This window comes from Sus scrofa, chromosome 9 (genome assembly GCF_000003025.6).
Source record: "Sus scrofa isolate TJ Tabasco breed Duroc chromosome 9, Sscrofa11.1, whole genome shotgun sequence".
Taxonomy (NCBI): domain Eukaryota; kingdom Metazoa; phylum Chordata; class Mammalia; order Artiodactyla; family Suidae; genus Sus; species Sus scrofa.
Window position 1 is genome coordinate 72,923,469 of NC_010451.4, and position 19,058 is coordinate 72,942,526.

Here is a 19,058-nt window from a genome sequence, read left to right on the forward strand (position 1 = left end):
CTCTCTGCTTCTGGGGTCCACTTCCTCACGTGGGCCTTAGTTGGCTTGATTTGAAGCCTCGGAATCTGTGCAGACAGTGTGGAACACCTTGCCCTCAGTGACCTACACATGGGGAGCTTACCAGCATCTGCCATTACTTTTTTCAGAAGACTGGGAAGCAGCTGAGGTAAGCAGCTGAGTCAACTTCAGATGTAAGGAACTTAAGAGTCTCAGATTATGGTTAATATATATTCACTGAACTAGTTCTACGTCCCAGGACTGGTGGTATTTCCTGCACATATTCCAGAGTTCAGTTATGAGCCTCTGAGTGTGCACATGTTGTCTAAGATCCTGGGTTGTCCCAAGGGACTCAGAGTTGGGAGGAGGAAAGTTGGATGCTTAAACTCTAGGACTGTTAATTACCGTCCACCTGAACGGAGACTACGCTAAACAACCTTTTAATGTAGATGAGATTGTTCTGGACCACCACCACTTCTCTCTGCTTCTACTCCTATCTCACCCTTTTCTTGGAACCCTCCAGAGTGTGGGGAGGTATACGCCAGAAGCATGATGACCAGAGACAAGGCTCTGGGGTCAGAAAAATGTTTCAAAGCTCAGCCTTGCCACCTAATAGCTGCATGACCCTGGGAGCAGTTCCTTAATGTCTATAAGCCTCAGTTTCTTTATCTGTCAATGGAAATAACTTCATAGTGTTGGTGTGAAGGTTAAATGTCTGCCCTATAGTTAGGACTCAGTAGCCTTGTATGATTCTCCTTCCCCAAATGCCCCTTTGTCCCCAGAGACATCTTCTCCTCCCCCCCAAATAAAACCTGCTCTCAGGAAAACATCAGAAAAGTGATTTTTTAAAATCATAGGTGCTGAGTGCCATTTGCAGAGGGGACTAGTATGATTGTGGCACATAGTGGACATCTAAATGCTTTGAGTCGATCTAAGTTCTAGTAATGGGTTGGCAGACTATATTATTACTGATGGTATTTACATTATTAAATCATGATAAGAAAGTTAAAAGCGTTTCATTCATTCAACAGACTGTTATTGAGCACTGTTATTTTCAGGCACTGTGCTAGGAAATTGCTCTACGTACACAAGTATTCCAAGCTGGTAATGTACTACATTTGTAGACTTTGGATTGAACAAGGAAAAAATGACAATATTCGGATTTCAAATACTGGTAACTGTGTAAGGTGGGAAGCAAACTTCAGGATTCTTCCTACACATAAACTACTCTCTTTTGTTTTATACTTTGGTGGGATGATGAAGGAAAGAATTTTAGGGGGATTAGGAGATTATGAGGAATGATGGGGAATAATGGATTCAAAGAGGAAAAAATTAAATGGACAATTTAAATTATAAGTAAAAGATCATTCTAACAGGATGAAAATGATCACACACAGCAGTCCTAATTGCAAATGGTCTCTTGATTGAGATTCAAGATTGCAGACTAGCTCCCCCAAGTAGTTGGGACATAAAGTCACTAAAACATGTTTTTACAGCCTAATTCAGGACTGGTATCATTCCATAAAAATGGATATTCTTGGAGAATGGAAATTGGCAATTTTCTTAAGAATTTTACCAAAAAAAAAAAAATTCTCTTCTATAGCAACCAAATGCTTGTGCTTCCTTTGTCCTCTAGTAACAAAATTAGGAGGTGCAAAAGCCTAATAAAATTACATAAACAGCCACAAAATTATTTAAATCTTTATTGGTTAATCTGAAACTAACTTAATACTTCTTATTCCTACTCAAACACAAACTAAAACAGCTAAACACTGTAAAATTTTGGATTGTTCCTGGAAATATATGACATTTGGTTTCAACTATGTGCAGACAATAACCTGTTAATTTGCATTTCTATACAGTGCAGAAACCAATGTGATGGACTGCTTTTATCTTAGATATATGTTCCAAGACTTCTGTTGCATTTTGATAATGACAAACACAGTAAGAACCAGGAATAATGATAAGTTAAAACTTATTGAAGAGGTATTTGAAATCTAGAATCAGTATTTACAGTATAGATACAATCCAAGCTCCTGCATTACAAGTGATGGATAATTAAGTGAACTTTTTCCCTCTCTCTCTCTCTCTCTTTTTTTTTTTTATTTGTCTTTTGTCCTTTTTAGGGCCGTACCCGTGGCATATGGAGTTTCCCAGGCTAGGGGTCTAATCGGAGCTGTAGCCACCGGCCTACGCCAGAGCCACAGCAGCGCCAGATCCGAGCCCTGTCTGCGACCTACACCACAGCTCACAGCAATGCAGGATCTTTAACCCACTGAGCAAGGCCAGGGATCTAACGTGCAACCTCACGGTTCCTAGTTGGATTCGTTTCTGCTGCACCACAACAGGAACTCCCATCTCTTTTTTTTTAAGATTTAAAAAAATTTTTTCCATTATAGTTGATTTACAGTGTTCTGTCAATTTCTACTGTACAGCAAAGTGACCCAGTCATACATATACATATATGTATACATATACATATATACATATATATATGTATATATATACACACAATTAGTTGAATTTTAAAGACAGTGTCCATTTTGGGCATACCCACATTAAAGCAGGAAAATATTGCATATAAGTATGAATTTGCTATATTTAAATTCTTACTAAACTTTCTAACAAAATCATTTTAAACTATCCATTGACTTCTAGAAATTATTTGTAAAGTGACAAATAAATGAACAAAAATATAAAAAATAATGAATAAAAAGGATACAATAGCCCAGATGGTAAGTGGTGATGACTTTGTCCTGCTGTGCTAAGGATTTTTGAACTCTACTATATGTATATAAATAACCGATTGGATAAAAGAATGAATCTAGATCCAAGTAATAAAGATGGGAGGGAATCTTCAAAAAATATTTACAATAAAAGACGGTGAAGTAGAGAGGAGACCAACCCGAAGGAAAAATAAATCTTAATTTCTAATTTCAGGCCTTGAGAAACAAGGGAATAGTGGCTACCGGTTGTAGCAAAAAGGCTTTAGCTGCAGAGAATCTTATGACTATTCCTGTCCTCATTATTCTTTCAAAGTTATATGGCAGATCTGATTCGATACTCAGCTTAGTTACAAAGCTGCAGAAAAAGCTTTACATACCTACAGGTGTGATATCTAAAAGAAGATTTGGTGAGAACAAAGAGTCTCATGACTCTGAAAAATAATACTTAACACATTCAAGTGCAACTTTTTATGAGTCTGCTTTCTGTTTCTATAAGCCAGTTGCAATTTACTGCTTTGCAACTTGCAGCTGTACACTTGATGTAGCACCTATACTTCATTTCTTGCTGCCTCTGTCTACACAACTGATAGTTTCAGTTTCCGGAGAGACAAATGCATTTAAATGAAATATGTTTAAAATTTATGATGTATATTCATGGATATTTATAGCATTACTGAAAAATTAGGAATATTACTGAAAAATGAGGAATAACTTAAATGACCATAAATCTAAGAAGGATTAAAGAAACCACCATATATTGATATTCTGGAAGATTTTAGATCCACTAAAAGGAATATGTATACTGGCATGAAAGGTCATCTGTGATATATTTTTGAGTAAAAAGAAGGAAACTATGGGAATTCTCTTGTGGCACAGCAGGTTAAGGATCCAGCATTGTTTCTTCAGCAGTTTGGGTTGCTGCTATGGTGCAAGTTCAATCCCTGGCCTGGGAACTTCTGGGCTTGGCCATAAAAAAAAAAAAGAAGGAAGCTAAGGAATAATATATTTAAAAAGATCCCATTGAAAAGAATAAATCCTCTCTATAAAGATATGTTACATACCTATTCCACATATAGATGCGTATGTAATAAACAATATACATAGTATACATGCCCAAATATATTATATACTTGTGCATAAAAAGACTAGAAGGATAGTCATTGGTTTGTAAATGATTATTCCTGGGGAGTGAGAATGGGGGCAATGTGTTCTTTTCTTTTAAACCATTTCTGTATTATATTCATTTTTTAACAAGAATTTATATATATATATAATTTTTTTGATGGAGCATATCTGCTATCAAGATTGTACTTTATAAATGTTCACTTTTCAAGTCTTTTCCAAAAATGAATTATGTTTAAAACTAAGTCTGTAGCACCTGACTTTTTATCCTTGGCTCACTTATGTTTCCTAGGTTCTAGAATCTGCAATTATCATTTCCTATTTGAAGCACAGAAAAGACAGAGAGAGGCAAAATGATTCTTTAATCATCGTTTTAGCTGCTGGTTTTGGAAGGGCTCAGACTTTTGTTTACAAGAACTACATTGGCTGGCAGGAGAACCTTTGGATCAACTAGCCATCAAAACAAACGAACAAACTAAAAGGTAAGAATAACTTTCCCCAAACAACCTAACCCCTCAACAAATAAATCAAAATTTATATTTTGAGTATCCACAATGAAGTAACATCGAATTTTATTCTACATGACAAATTAAAATTTCCTGTCTGAGACAAACACAAATCAGGGACCACTTGCAAGTCCTCTTGGTCGCTACTGGAAAGAGCGGCTCTACAACTGACTTGGGTATTTCCATTCCCACTGTCACCCCCAGACAACACAGTTACTAGGAAACACGCAGAGCTGAATTTCAACTTATTTTGTGGGGACAATTCTTCTTCCTCCTGCCCTTTCAGCTCAATCAAGGGGTGCTTTCTTGTGTGCTGGTTGCATGACTGGGGGATATCTTCACATAAATTCCCCAATAATGGAATCATGGGTAGATGTGTTGTGACAACACACAGGAGCCTGCTGTGCTTTCTCAGATACCTGCATTAGTTCCTCCAACTCCTTTTAAAAGCTCATCCATTCATTCGTTTCTGCAGAGTGAGCGCCTTTATGTAAGGATATGAGTTCATATACTCAGAGAGAGAGAGGAGAGTGAAGAGAGAGGAAAGTGAAGAGAGAGAGAAAAGAGAGAAATACGCAGGTACTCAGATGGTAGAGAGGCCCACGCAGTCAGCCTTCTGCTACTAAACAAATCTAGACTGAAGTGAACCGTGGTTCTGTAGCCCTACAAAGGAGCTCAGGGTTGCCTGAGGCCTGGAGTCAGTGCAGACAAACTGTTCAAGGAGGGGTGAAGTCTCCTCTGTAAACTGATCACACAACAGCTCCAGGTTGCTGCAGCGCAGTGCTGGAGCCAGCAAGGCCAGGGAAGCGCCTTCCCCGAGGTTGGCCAGGAACATAAAACAAATTCCAGCGGTTGGCATCTGGGCGTGCAGCTGCCAGGAGCAGCCAGTGTGTGGCCTTGGGGCCGTGGGGGCCTCCAGCCTGGCGGGGGCAGATCCAGCAACTGTGGAAAACGGCCCATGGGCCACTTAGCTTCATACCCAGCTACTGAGAGCAACAGTTTTCTTAAGAAATTGTGGGAAGGGGTGGGGGGTAACCTTGGCACTCCAGCAGCCAGGAGACAGGGGAGTAGTAGCTTATGTTCTACTCAGGCCAAAAGGAAACCCCAGAATTCCCACAAAACCATCCCAGTCCTGGTTTGGCATCACCAGTCAGCTAAAAGCAATTTTTGGAAGATGCTTTCATTTAGCACTTAAGCATGCATGTTTGTGTCCAGTATGTGTGTATACATAGACACATTTTAAAGAATGAATTCTTCCTCAGTTTTCATCTTTGCACAGAGATGGGTGTGTGTGGGGGGGGGGGGGAAGCCTATTAGAACTTCAGGGGATTGGTTTTCACGTGAGAGAGCTTCAAAATGAGAAACTGCTGAAATTATCTTGTAGCAGCTTCTGAGGGACATTTACCATGGATTCACTTTTTAAATTCCAGTTCATTTGAAAGCCAGTATGGTTAAATTAACCAAAATTTAAATTAAAAAAAAATTCCTCAATTCTTCCAGGCCTACTTCACATCATCAAACCAGGCCCCGCTGGAGGCCCCATTAAAATGGCAGCTCCCACTGAGAGAGAGACAAAAGCCCCCTCTCTGAATGGGGATGCTGAAACAGTGATGGACTCTCAGAACTGCTTTTTTTTTTTTTTTTTTTAATCCATTAAAAAAAAAAAGTTACCTCTGCATTGACTGTGAGAGAGTATTTATTTAGCTCTCCACACTGTGGGAAACAGAGGCGTTCTCCCTTATAAGGACACCCAGGCCTTCTTGGAGAGGAGAGAAATATGAATCCATAACATGGCTGAACAAATTCCTCCTCGCAACTGAATTCATGGAATGTTTCGGACTTGAATAGTTTAATTTTGGTGTGGTCTGGGACAAATTAATATGACTCAAATCCCACCTCACACAGGAAGCTTCTCCTGATGAAATGGGCGGGGTGAGTACATTCACTTCCCTCAGAATTCTCTCAACAGTTGTCTCTATTCTATTTAAATGTGCCTCCCTCCACCAAGTGAGAAAAATTTTTAAAAGGAATAGAGGGATCAAGAACTAAAAATATATCCAAAAAACCTAACTGTGCAGCATGTGGCTTATGGCTATATGATATTTTAGGCTACGTGAATGATAAGTGAATTTTTATACAACAAAATAAAAACTCGTAGAGGGTAGTCCAGCACCTTTGTATTTGGGGAGCAAATATAATGCACATGATTATTTCTTTTCCAGTATTTCTCATGAGGCCCCAGGAACAGTTATTCCAACCACACAGACCTAGGAACTCCCAAGGAAGTATCATATCATCCTCTTCTTCCAGAAAATAGATAAGGCTTAATACCTAAGCAGAGACATTTCTGTTCTCTCACAGAGAGCTCAGTCTCCTCAGCAGTGAAGGACAATTACATTACCTACCACTTAAAGTGAACTTTGACATCATCTGCTCCAGGACTAGATTTCTTTATTTTTGAAAAATGGGAATTAAAAATTGCTTCCACATATGTGAGTAGGTTCTGGAGGGAAAGTGACTGTAAATATCAGATAATGTGCTTTGGATTGAGGAACCCACTTGTAGACTGTTCACCTACACACTACTCCTTTCATTACCTTGTATTGATAGAAGGAGTAAAGAGAAAGATTACTTCTTGATGATCGGTAATAGAAATCAGTTGTATTTGGCTTGGAGATGCATCACATGGCTATTCTTTCTGCAAATTTATTCACATAATTATGTTCAGGTTCAGTTAGTACTGAAGGTAAGATTACTTTCCCTGAACAATGAATAATTGAGAGAGGTTCCTAAAGAAGCAATTGGGGAGTTCCTGTCGTGAGTCAGCAGAAACGAATCTGACTAGCATCCATGAAGATGCAGGTTTGATCCTTGGCCTTGCTCAGTGGGTTAAGGATCCGCTGTGGATTGCCATGAGCTGTGGTGTAGGTCGTAGACTAGGCTCAGATCCTGTGTTGCTGGGGCTGTGGTATAGGCCAGTGGCTATAACTTCTATTCGACCTCTAACCTGGGAACCTTCATATGCCGTGGGTATGTCCCTAAAAAAAAAAAAAAAAAAAAAAAAAAAAAAAAAAAAGAAGAAGCAATTGGGTTTTAGGTGCTTAGGGGTGGAAAGCCAGGCGAGACGCCATTTTTACAATGCCCTTGGGCTGATGTAACCAGATGAGGGTGGTAGGACTTAGAGACAGTGAAATGGACAGGACCAGCTGCCACCACCACTCTTTGGGACCGTCCTTTTAGTGGGGAAGGATGGGTGTGCAATCTAGGACAGTGTTCCTGTTCCAGATTAGGCTTTTCAGAACACATGTGTCTTTCCATCTGTACTACATTGTTTCTTTATTACAATAGTGTTTTGGTTGAGAATCAGTAGGAATGATATGTCATTTGATGTCACTGATAGAAGCCTCTGAAAAATGTTTATCAATAAGAGGTACAAATTTATGCAGTCTTTTTTCATTTCAAGAATTACAGGGAGTTCCCATTGTGGCTTAGAGGGTTAAGCACCAAGGTCGTCTCTGTGAGGATTTGGGTTTGATCCCTGACCTTGCTTAGCAGTTAAGGATCCAGTATTGCTGTGGCTGAGGGGTAGCCCTCAGCTGCAGCTCTGATTTAACCCCTAGCGTGGGAACTTCCATATACCACAGTTATGGCCATTTAAAAAAAATAAAAATAAAAAATTATAGGCCTTTGGAAGAAGAAGGAAGATCCTTGAGAATGGGTTTTCAAAGGCTTTTTCCTCCTAGTAATGGACCCCTTTTAAAATAAAATGAAAATAGGAGTTCCTGTCATGGCACGGTGGAAATGAATCCAACTAGGAACCATGAGGTTTCAGGTTCGATCCTTGGCCTTGCTTAGTGGGTTAAGGATCCAGCATTGTCATGAGCTGTGGTGCAGGTCACAGATGTGGCTTGGATCTGATGTTGCTGTAGCTGTGGTGTAGGCCAGCATCTGTAGCTCTGAGTAGACCCCTAGCCTGGGAACCTCCATATGCCGCCCAGGTGTGGCCCTAAAAAGCAAAAAGTAAATAAATAAAATAAAATAAAATGAAAATGAAAATCAACCAAGCCTACATGCAATTCTAATACACAAAATAATACTAGGGCATCTTATTGAACTGAGAGAACATTTAGAGTTTCAGGAATTTGTTTTTGAAAATCACTGTGCTAAAATGGTTTGTAAACTTTCTGAACAAGAAGTGGTACAAATTACGTGAGATGCAAAGGGACGGTAAACACAGATGTTCTTCGATACCAGGGAAAGGGCAGAAGAATAGGGAAAGAGCAGAAGAATAGCTACTTGATATACAGATGAAGAAGGGTGGTTTGCAGCAAGTAGTTCAAGGTTATACACCTACTTTGTGACAAACTCAGGACCCCAAATCAATTTCTTTTCCCCACTGGCAAGCCACTATATGGTGCTGTCTCTGAAGTCTGGAATTCCTTTGAAATCAGGCTGTATGACACTCTAATCAATTTTAATGATCTAAAGCTTTTAGAACTTGGTGAACATTTTTTTACAGCAAAGAGCAACTTTCTACATTGTTCTGTGCCACCATAAAGCAGACTATGATTCTCAGGGATATTTTTATGTTGGTAATAATCATTCCTTATATTTATTCAGTCTGATATGCATGGTTTAAACACTGACGCTTGCATTCTGGAGTTAGACATAGGACATGACATCCCTGACCAGTAAATCCCTTGAATGAGTGCATTTTCCCCCTCTGTGCATGTCTCCTTCTCATCCATTGTCTGTCTTCTTTTCATGCCTGTCAGGCGGTGGCCATGACTGTGCACTTATAAAGGTCAGTGACCCAGCAGAGAGGGCAGGCCCTGCAGAAGGCGTGTTGATGAAGCATTTCAATGCACATTGAATTTGTTAGCTCTCTGGCTTACTCCCAGGGGCAGGCTACAATTGTTTCCTGTGTGGCATGGCACCCACCCGGAACTCTTATGGTATGGGCCATTCCAACTAGGAATCTCTATACCACAACTTACAAAATAAACACTCCACATTTCCCAGCATACTAAATTATTTTACCTGGCTCTCCTTCCCTTAATTTGTCCAGTCTAACTGATAAAATTAATTAACACAGAAGTTTCCCTCATTTACATAAATGGTCAGTCATGAGGATGTTTTCAAGGCATTACATGTAAAACTAGGAGGCCACATAGACAATAAAATCACATCTTTAAGGCTCAAGAGTTTAGAAGGCTGAGATTTAGAAGGAAGAATATTAGAAGTCTCTGTCTATCACATATACCAAATGGTTCAAAAGCAGACATGGGACTTCATTTGAAACCATCCTGAAGAAGGCAAGCATTGATTTCTTTCTTTGATGCATCTACCTTTTAGTAAAGTAATGATGATCTAGAAGTGGAAGCCAGTGATTCAAAAATGAAAGGCTCATCCCCCAATTTCAATCTTTGCTTCAAGTATAGTAGGCAACAATACATTTGATAGGTGACATCAAATGAAAAAGTTGCCAGTGTATGTTCTGATTTTAGTCATGGTGGAGTAGTTTCTTTCAGACTATCCTTCCTACAGATAGCAATTATAAACTCTGGACAAAATATTAAAAGACAACTATTTAAATGTATTGGACAGATACTAAAAGCAGACAGAAACTAGAAGGTCTTGAAATAAGAAGCCTCACTGGTTAAGATCAATATGTTTATGGATTTTCCTGAGGGTCCTCTATAGTCTACTTGTCATAGGACAACTAGAACTCAAGCAGAAAACCACACGCCATCTTATTGGCCTGAGAATTCAGAAGATGGAGTTTGGAGGTTAACAGTTACTGTGGTAACAGTAACTGGGAACTGAGGGGTAAAAAAATCCCTAAAAGAGAGACAACAGAGATGTAGGCACTGAAAGCTGTTTATACTATCCTCTCAAATCCTTGGCTATGTGCACATGTGAAGGGGAGACTCAGAGGAGCCCAGTAGATAAATGCAACTGAGAGACTGAAAGAATAGAATAGAGATTTTAGCTCTTGTTCACTGCATGGAGACTGAAAAATCATGCCTTAGATATAAAGATTAGCTATGAAGGGGTTTTTCCTGGGACTAGTGACAAAACTGAAATAGACCCCATCAAAGCATCAAATCAAACCTCTACAATTTCAAGGTGATCAGTCAGTAATTTAACTGGAAAAAAGAACAAAATTCAATACTTTTCAGAGGAAAATAACAGACACCAGAGCCTATAATGTATTTTTAACAATGTCTGGTATACAATGAAAAATTACTAGACATAAATAAACAGGAAAATGTGACAAACAGATGACCTGAAATGACCCAGATATTACAAAGACTTTATTGAAGGTATAATACATTTGTTAAAGGACTAAAGGATAAGATAATTATAATAAGCAGACAAATGAAGAATTACAGCAAATAAATTGAAACCATTTATTTGCTAAAAATGAGCCAGGTGGAAATTCTAGAAATGAAAAATACAGTATTTAAAATAATACTTACCAGGAGGTTCCTGCCAGGGGTTAATGATCTGGATCATCTCTGTAGTGTTGCTTGTTCAATCCCTGGCCTGGCACAGTGGGCCGAGGATCCAGCATTGCCACAACTGTGGAGTAGGTTGCAGATGTGGTCGCAAATGTGTAGTGTTGCTGGTTCAATCCCTAGCCAGGGAACTTTCATATGCCAAGGGTGTGCCAAAAAAGGAAAAAACAAAAACAAAACCAAACAAAAAAACACTCACCAGATAAGCTTAAGAGTATTATAAAGGGTCAGGAAATTTGAGAACATTGATATAAACTATCAAACCTGAAGAATAAGGAGAAAAAATTTTATAAATACGTGAAAGGAACTTCAGGGTCCTGTGGCAAAGTACCAAACAATACAACACACAAGTAATTGGCTTCCCAGAAGAAGAGGAGAAAAAAACGACAACTAAAAAAATGAAAAAATTTCCAAATTTGATGGAAAACATCAAATTATAGATCCATGCAGATCAGCAAACCCCATACAAAGTAAGTATAAAGAAAACTACATCTATGAACAGTTTAGCCAAATTTCTGAAAATCAGTGATCAAGAGAAAATCCTGAAAAGTTCTCAGAGGGGAAAGACATCACATAAGGGGACAATGGTACACGTAATAACTGACTTCTTAACAGAAGCAATGAGGGCAGAGACAATGGAACAACATCATTAAAGTGCTTAATGAGAAATTTAGTCCTAGAATTCTATATCCAGCAAATACATCCTTTAAAAATGAAAGTAAAGACTGACTTCTAAAGATACGTTCAAGGAAACTATTCAGGGTGAAAGGAAGTGCTAGCAGGTACAAACTCAGATCAATGGAAGGAATAAAAGCACCAGAAATATGTTTTTTTTTCTTAAGTGGGTAAATATAAAAATTTTAAAATTCTGATTAAAAAAATTCATTCATTGATGAATAGATAAAGAGGATTCTCTCTCTCTCTCTCACACACACACACACACAATGGAATACTACTTAACCATGAAAAAGAATGAACTCTTGTCATTGTGACAACATGGATGAGCCTAGAAGATATTATGATTAGTGAACTAGCACACAATGGAATACTACTTAACCATGAAAAAGAATGAAATCTTGTCATTGTGACAACATGGATGAGCCTAGAAGATATTATGATTAGTGAACTAAGTCAGACAGAGAAAGTCAAATACTGTATGATTCCACTTATATGTGGGATCTAAGAAACAAAACAAATGACACACATAACTAAATAGAAATAGAGTCACAGATAGGAAAAAATAGGTGGTTGCCAGAGGGGTAGGGGGTGGGAGGGGGAGAAAAATAAGTGAGGGAGATTAAGAGGTACAAACTTTCAGTTATCAAGTAAGTGAGTCATGAGTATCAACTGTACAGTCTGGGGAATACAGTCAATAATTATATAATATCTTTGTATGGTGACAGATGGTAACTAGACTTACTATGATCGTTTTGAAATGTGTAGAAATATCAAATCACTAATGCTATGTATCAGGAACTAACATAGTGTTTAGGTCAATTATACCTCAAAAACAAACAAACAAACAAAACGAGATCAGATTTGTGGTTACCAGAGGCAGGGGATGGAGGAAGGGGGAATTGGATGAAAGTGATCAGAAGGTACAAACTTCCAGTTATGAGATAAATAAGTACTAGGGATGAAATATACAACATGATAAACATAATTAACAGTACTGTATGTTACATAGGAAAATTGAGAGTAAATCCTAAGAGTTCTCATCACAAGGAAAAAAATTTTTTTCTTTAATTTTTTATCTATATGAAATGACAAATGTTCACTAAACTTATGGTAATAATTTTATGATGTACGTAAGTCAAATCACTGTGCTCTACCCTTAAACTTATACAGTGATATATGCCAACTATATCTCAATCTTACCATTTAAAACAAAATGTATAATGTATTTTGGTATTTATAATACAGTGATATACAATCTGAATGGACATTAATGGAATTCTATTGTTAGATTTTTACATTTTACATGAAGGGTAAAATATTCAATCTAAGTAAGCTGTGTTAAGAATGCATATTATGGTGAGTTCCCATCATGGCTCAGTAGTTAATGAACCTGACTATTGTCCATGAGGACGCAGGTTTGCTCCCTGGCCTCTCTCAGTGCGTTAAGGATCCAGCGTTGCTGTGAGCTGTGGTCTAGGTGTAGGTCGCAGACTCAGCTCGGATCCTGAGTTGCTGTGGTTGTGGCATAGGCCAGAAGCCTTGCTCAGGAGGTTAAGGATCCCTGTTGCCTGAGCAATGGTGTAGGTCGCAGATATGGCTCAGATCCAGAATTGCTCTGGCTATGGCATAGACCAGCAACTACAGCTCTGATTCAACCCCTAGCCTGGGAACCTCGATATCCTGCAGGTGTGGCCCTAAAAAGACAAAGGAAAAAAGAAAAGAATAAAAGAGAATGCATATTATATTAGCTACAGCAGTCACTTAAATAATAACAAAAAGGTGAAGTTAAATCCACAGGGAAATTAAGATGAATATTTTTAAAAAAGTGACTAACCCAAAATAATGTGGGAAAGAGAAACAAAGGAAAAAGAAGGGACAGACAGAAAACAAATAGCAAAATGGTAAAGCTAAATTCAACTATATCAATATTAAATGTAAATAAGCTAAACGTAGAAGACAGATATTGCCAAATAGCATAAGAAAGCAAGATTTCAATCATATGCAGTCTTCAAGAAATCTTTAAATATAAAGAGACGGGTTGAAAATAAAAAGTTATATCACAAACTGTGAACATAGAAATATGTGGCTATATTAACCCAAGACAAATGTGGGCTCCAAGCAAAGGAATATTAATAGAACTTAAAGGTATTTCATTTTGATAAAAAGACTGATGCAACAGGAAGACATACTAATCATAAATGTGTATGTAGTTAATAACAGAACTTCAAAATACATGAAGCAAAAACTGTCAGAACTAAGAAGAGAAATAAAAAATTCACAATCATAGTTGGAAACCTTAATATTGCTCTCTCCATAACTGATAGATGAAAAATCAAGACTACAGAAGATTTAAACATTATCAACCAACTCAATCTAGTTGATGCTTATAGAACATTATACCTAACAACGAAAGAATATATATTCTTTTCAAGTTCACACAGAGTATTCATCAAGATAGACCATATGCTGGGCCATAAAATAAGTCTCAAATCTCAAAGGACTGAAATTTTACCAAATTGTTTTCTTATATAGTAGAATTAATTTAGAAATTAACAACAACAATATATCTTGAGGACTGCTAAATGAACTGTGGGTCAAAGAAGAAAATATAAGGGAAATTAGAAATTACTTCAAAATGAATGATAATGAACATTCAATATATCAAAATTTGTGGAATGTAGCTAAAAGCAATGCTTAGAGAAAAAAACTTTAAATTCTTATATTGTAATAATGATATAAAATCAGTGATGTAAGTTTTTATTTTAAATTGCTATGAAAAGAATAAAAAAATTAAACTATATATACACACATATATGGAAAGAAATGAAAAAGATAAGAGCAGAAATCAATAAGATAGAAAACAATGGGGAAAATTAACAAAATCCAAAAGTTGCTTCTTTGAAAAGATTAATAAAATTATCCTAACAAGGATAATTTTTTAAAAAGAAGAACAAATTATCAATATTAGGAGCAAACTAGAGAATGACACTACAGATTCTATAGACATTAAAATGTGCTAATTTCTTACAAAGTTAAATCTACAACTATGCTATCAGTCAGTAATTCTACTCCTAGGTACTTGCTTAAGGGAACTAAAATTTGGTCCAGAAAAAGAATATTCATGAGATTTGGGATTTACTGGAAGTGGATATTAGGGAACTTCCTGAGGTGATAAAAAGTCTTAATTACATTTATTAAAACCCATTGAATTGTACACTTTAGATATATAAGCTTCATTGTATGTGAATTTTACCTCACAATTTAAAAAAAGCCAACAACATTGTTAAGAAATCAGCTCTTCCCACCTTATCAATGCAACTCCCAATTAAAGTTCCAGCAAGTTACTTTGTGGATATTGTTTATGATTCTAAAAAACTGATTCTAAAGTTTATGTGGAGAGGCAAAAGACCCAGAATAGTCAACATAACACTGAAGAAGGAAAGATTGGAGGACGGATGCTTCCTGACTTCAAGATTTACCACAAAGCACAGTAATCAAGACAACGTAGTACTGGTGACAAAATAGACCAGCATAACAGAATAGACAGCCAATGAGTAGACTACACATATACAGAGTCAATCTTTGACAATGGAGAAGACAATCCCTTCAACTAATGGTACTAGAACAACTAGATGTTAACATGCAAAAAAATGAATCTAGACACAGATCTTACATTCTTCACAAAAATGAACTCAGAATAGATCAGAGACCTAAATGTAAAATGCAATACATAAAACTCCTAGAAGATAACATAGGAGAAAACTTAGATGACCTTGGGTGTGGTGATAACATCTTACATACAATGTCAAAAGTATGATCCATGAAAAAATATGTGATAAGCTGGACTTCATTAAAGTGAAAAATTGTGTTCTGTGAAAAATAACGTCAAGAGAATAAGAAAACCAAGCCTTGGAGTGGGAGAAAATACATGGAAAAGACATATCTGATAAAGGACTGTTATCCTAAATATACGAAGAACTCTTTTTTTAAATTACTCAATGAATTTTATTACATTTATAGTTGTACAATGATCATCACAACCCAGTTTTACAGCATTTCCATCCCAGACCCCCAGCCCATCCCTCCATCCCCGCAACCTGTCTCCTTTGGAAACCATAAGTTTTTCAAAGCCTGTGAGTCAGCATTTGTTCTGCAAAGAAGTTCATTGTGTCCTTTTTTTAGATTCCACATGTAAGTGATAGCATATGATGTTTGACTAACTTCACTTAGCACGATTACAAAGAACTCTTAAAATGCAGCAATATCAAGAAAATGACTTGATAATAAAATGGGCCAAAGACCTTAACAGATGCCTCAGGAAAGAAGATATATAGATAGCAAATAAGCATATAAAAAGATGTTCCAGAAGTTCCTGTCGTGGTGCAGCGGAAATGAGTCCAAATAAGAACCATGAGGTTGCAGGTTCGATCCCTGGCCTTGCTCAGTGGATTAAGGATACAGCGATGCTGTGAGCTGTGGTGTAGGTCAGAGATGTGGCTCAGATCTGGTGTTGCTGCGGCTCTGGCGTAGGCCAGCAGCAACAGCTCCAAATAGACCCCTAGTCTGGGAACCTCCATATGCCGCAGGTGCAGCCCTAAAAGGACAAAAGACAGAAAAAAAAAAGGAAAAAGATGTTCCATATCATATATCACTAGGAAAATTGCATATTAAAATATCAACATCACTAAACATCTATTTAATGGCCAAACTCTGATACACTGACAACACCGAATGCTGATGAGGATGTGGAGCAACAAGAACACTCGTTCATCGTTGGTGGGAAATGCAAAGTGGTACAGCCACTTTGGAAGACAGTCTGGTTTGTTATATAATTAAATACTCTTACCATACAGTCCAGCAATCAGTCTCCTTGGTTTTTACAGAAAAGAGTGGAAAACTTATGTCCACACAGATGGTTATAGCAGCTTTATTAATAACTTCCAAAACTCAGAAGCAACCGAGGTGTTTTTAAGTAAGGGAATGGATACATAAAATATGGTACGAATATTACCATATTTGGTGAAATATTATTCAGCACTTCAAAAGAAGGGGGCTATCAAGCCATGAAAAGACATGAAGGAAGCTTGAGTACGTAGTACTAAGTGAAAGAAGTCAGTCTGAAATGGCCATGTACTGTATGATTCTAACTTTGTCATCTTCAGGAAAAGGGAAAACTATGGAGACAGTAAAACAATTAGTGCTTGCCAAGGATTAGGGAAAAGGAACGAATTGGTGGAGCACAGAGGATTTTCAGGGCAGTGAAAATATATGATACGATAATGATGGAGACATCATTTTACATGTGTTTGAACTCATAGCATGTAGAACACCAGGAGAGAAACCTAATGTAAACTATAGACTTTGGGTGATTTTAATGTGTCAGTGTAAGTCATCCCTTGTAACAAATGCACTTCTCTGGTGGGGATGTTGAGAAGGAGGGAGCTGTCGGGGGCAGGAGCATATGAGAAATCTCTGCACCTTTCCCTCAATTTTGCTTTGAATCTAAAACTGCTCTAAAAAAAAAGGGTCTTAAAAAAAAAAAAGCCAAGGAGTTCCCATTGTGGCTCAGTGGTTAATGAACGGACTAGTAACCATGAGGTTGCGGGTTCAATCCCTGGCCTCGCTCAGTGGGTTAAGGATCCGGCATTGCCGTGAGCTGTGGTGTAGGCTGCAGATGAGGCTTGGATCTGGCATTGCTGTGGCATCGGCCAGCAGCTATAGCTCCAATTTGACCCCTAGCCTGGGGATGTCCATATGCCCCAGAGCGGCCCTAAAAAAGACAAAAAAAAAAAAAAAAAAAAAAAAAAAAGCCAAGAAGCAAACCAACTTCATGCTTACTACTTTCCCCCTAAAATAAAGCAACAATTTCACAAAATATTGATAGGAGAATGTGGGAAGTATCCTTAAATATTGAGCCTGAAGCCTTCGAATATTCTCTGTTGTTGGTGGTGTTTTTTTTTCTTTTTTAGGGCTGCACCTGAGGCACATGGAGGTTCCCAGGTTAGGGGTTGAATCAGAGCTGCAGCTGCTGGCCTATGACACAAACACACCAACGCCTTAACCCACTGAACAAGGCTAGGGATCGAACCCGCATCCTCATGGATACTAATAGGGTTCATTAACCGCTGAGCCATGATGAGAACTCTGAATATTCTCCGTTCATCATTCCTATGTTCCTGTGTTGTGAAAGTAAGAACGGTTTTTAATTATGAAAAGGGTTAAAAAAAAAAAAAAAAAAGGCAGCATTTCATGGTGGCTCAGTGAGTTAAAGGATCCAGTGTTGTCACTGTTTCAGCAGGGGTTTGATACCTAGCCCAGGAACTTCCTCAAGACATGGGTGGGGCAAAAAAAAAAAAAAAAAAAAAGAAAGAAAAGAAAAGAAAAAGAAAGAGCTAAACCAATAACTGGTACTCATGTAACTTCCCAGAGGCTTTGAAGGACAATTTGACAAGGCCTATCAAAACTTAAATAGTGGAACCTTTGACCCAGCAATTCCTCTTATAGAAACCTGCCCCTAGAAAAATCTATAAGTGTGTAAAGACACATGGGCCAAAGCCTGGATTGGAATAGTAACAAATTGGTGACCTTACACATCTATGGCTAGGGGAAAGCTTAACCAATTAGCTTCTTAACGTCTATCTTAACAAATACTGCGCAGTTGTTGAAAGAAAGTATGAAATTAGATGTCTGTGAGATAGTTGGGTGTGAAAGAAGCAGACTACAGAACAATGTGAACAATATTATCCCAGTTCTGTAAAAATAGCTCCCTCCCTTCTCTCTTGGCTTCCCTCCTTTCTCTTTGTAAATGCATAGAAAACACCCTGATGGATACACATCAAACTATTCTCAGGGGTTACCACCTGGAGAGACGGCAAGTGAGAATTTTTATCTGTTCAACCTTTTATACACCTATATTGTTTAATTTTTCTTCTCAATGAATGTATTGCTGTTTTGTAATTAAGAACAATTTTATGAGATGAAATTGACATATATACCATTGTATTAGTTTAAGATGTACAACACAATGAGTTGATATATATTGCATATATAATGTATTGCAAAATGATCACCACAGTAAGTTTACTTAACAAACATCACCTCATGCAGTGGCAAATTTTTTTCCTTGTGATGAGAACTTCTAAGGTTACTCTCTTAGCAACTTTCAAGTATATAACACAGTACTATTAAGTAACATTTATTTTGTAACTGGAAGTCTGTAACTTTTGACACCCCCCCACCCCCCAACACATTTCTGCCTCCCCAACCTACTCCTACCCTATCTCTGGTTGTTTCAAACAGAAGGGAAGAGGATATTGGGGAAAGAACAATTTTTAAAAATTAAAAAAGCAAAATAAAAAAACAAAATGATTTTGCTCCTGCTGAAAAAAAAAAAAAAAAAAAAGAAAGAAAGAAAGAAAGAAAGGAAGAGGAGAAAAGAAAGATAAAAAGAAAGAAGGAAGAGAGGGAAAGATGGAAAGGAAGGGTGGGAAGGAGGGGTCTGCACTGCA